This window comes from Anopheles coluzzii (genome assembly GCF_943734685.1).
Source record: "Anopheles coluzzii chromosome X unlocalized genomic scaffold, AcolN3 X_unloc_26, whole genome shotgun sequence".
Lineage (NCBI taxonomy): Eukaryota > Metazoa > Arthropoda > Insecta > Diptera > Culicidae > Anopheles > Anopheles coluzzii.
Window position 1 is genome coordinate 65001 of NW_026054454.1, and position 2500 is coordinate 67500.

The window sequence follows — 2500 nt, forward strand, 5'->3', positions numbered from 1 at the left end:
ACGATAATGGCACACATAAGGAGTTAAAGGATTTCATCATCATGGGCCGGCGCACAGATAAGGCGTTGCTACGACTGACGCTTGCTAGATCCGCAAACGCGACCTTAATTCTCCAGCAGATCCGAACGATCATCGGCGAGGCTGGAACTTGTCGACACGTGACGGAAATGGCGGCCTTGGTAGTAAACGACATCGACCCCCTAGCCAAGGAGGAAGAGCTTACAGCTCTCCTTGAAAACAAGATCGAGGGTGGGGCAGGCATCGTCTCAACGAGCATTAGGACAATGCCGGATGGCACCCAGCGGGCACGCGTCCGTCTGCCAGCCAAGGCCGCCAAAGCGCTGGATGGTACGAAGCTTCGCTTGGGCTTCTGCATTTCCAGAGTGAAGATGGCTCCTGCAACACCCAAAGAGCATCTTCGCTGCTACCGATGCCTTGAGCACGGCCACAACGCCCGCGATTGTCGGTCACCTGTAGACCGACAAAATGTTTGCATCCGTTGCGGACAGGAAGGTCACAAGGCTGGTACATGCATGGAAGAAATACGCTGCGGCAAATGCGATGGCCCCCATGTTATCGGGGACCGGACATGCGATCGGTCGGCCATCCAATGACGCAGCTAAAAGTCCTCCAAGTGAACCTGGGTGGAGGCAGGATCGCCCAAGATCTGGTCCTGCAAACCGCCCGACAAATGGAAGTGGACGTGCTGGTTCTTTCCCACACGTATCGACCACCCGAGAACAACCCAAGATGGGCAGTTGATGCCTCCAAAAAGGTGGCAGTCGTGGCCACAGGACGATACCCTCTACAAGGACAATGGAGCAGTGATGTTCCAGGCCTTATAGCTGCCAAGGTGGGTGGCATCACCTTCCTAAGCTGCTACGCGCCACCCAGCCTGTCGCGGGAAGGATTTGCGGAATTCGTTGAAGCAATTGAATTGGAAGCCCAATCCCACCCTCAGGTAGTAGTTGCCGGAGACTTTAACGCTTGGCATGAGGAGTGGGGAAGCCGACGCAGCAATGAGCGTGGGGAAGTACTGCTCGAGGCGTCCCAGCAATTGGGCCTGCTGCTGATGAATCGAGGGAATGTGGCAACCTTTGTTGGAAACGGTGTGGCGACTGCCAGCGTTGTCGACGTGACCTTCGCCAGCTCGTCCATAGCTCAGCCGAGCACTTGGTTGGTAAGAAACACGGACACGCGATCTGACCATAGGTATATCACCTATTCGGTAGGCCCAGCGTCAGCAGACCAGCAGCGTAACCAAGGACAGTCACGTCAACGGGGCCAGCGAGAGCGTTTTCAACATGCAGGCACGCGATTTAAGACGAAACAGTTCTCGAAAGAGAATTTCCTGGCCACGCTACATGGCGAGGGATTCCGAGAGAAGGCAGTCAATCACCAGGGAATGATCTCGGCAATGATATCGGCCTGCGAGAAAACCATGCAAAGGATGACGTCGTCTTTCCCCGACCCTCATCGGGACGTTTACTGGTGGACGCCACTGATTGCTCTGCTTAGGCAGAACTGCGAGCAGACGAGAGATCGCATGCAGCAGACAAGTGATCTCCAGAACCGAAGTCTGGCTGCAGCCCAATACAGAACAGCTAAAGCTGAGCTGGATAGAGCTATACGTGCCAGCAAAAAGGCTGCCTTCCAGGAATTGATCGATGCTGCGGAGGAAAACGTTTTCGGAGCCGGGTACTTAGTAGTCCTCTCCCGTCTTCGCGGTGGAAGGGCCCCACCCGAGACGGAGAGAGCGAGGCTTGAAAGCATCGTTACAGAGCTTTTCCCGCAACATCCGCCCTTCAACTGGCCCAGCATCAGTTCCGAGGAAGAACAGGAACAGCCTGCAGACCAGCAGACTCCATGGACCCAAGTCACGATCCCGGAACTCCGTCTGATAGCTAGCACCATGCCGAACAAAAAAGCGCCGGGCCTTGACGGAATTCCGAACGCCGCTGTCAAGGCTGCAATCCTTGCGTACACGGACGTTTTCCAGGCGTTGTACCAAAGCTGTCTGGAAACGGCTACATTTCCAGCACCATGGAAACGACAGCGGTTGGTACTGCTCCCCAAGCCGGGGAAACCACCGGGTAGCAGCGGGTCATACCGACCTTTGTGCATGCTGGATGCCTTAGGGAAAGTGCTGGAGAAGCTCATTCTAAACAGACTTCACAACCACCTGGAAGATCCTGCTGCGGTGAGGCTGTCAGACAGGCAGCATGGCTTCCGGAGGGGGCGATCTACAATTGGTGCCATTCGAACAGTGATCGAGGCTGGTCAGAGCGCGATGAGATTCCGCCGCACGAACGGGCGGGATAACAGGTTCCTGCTGGTCGTGTCAATGGATGTCAAGAATGCCTTCAATACGGCAAGCTGGCAGGCCATCGCCACTGCACTGCAGATGAAAGGAGTACCTGCTGGTCTGCAAAGAATCGTGAGGAGCTACTTCGAGAACCGAGAGTTGGTCTTCGAGACATCCGACGGCCCAGTAACTCGG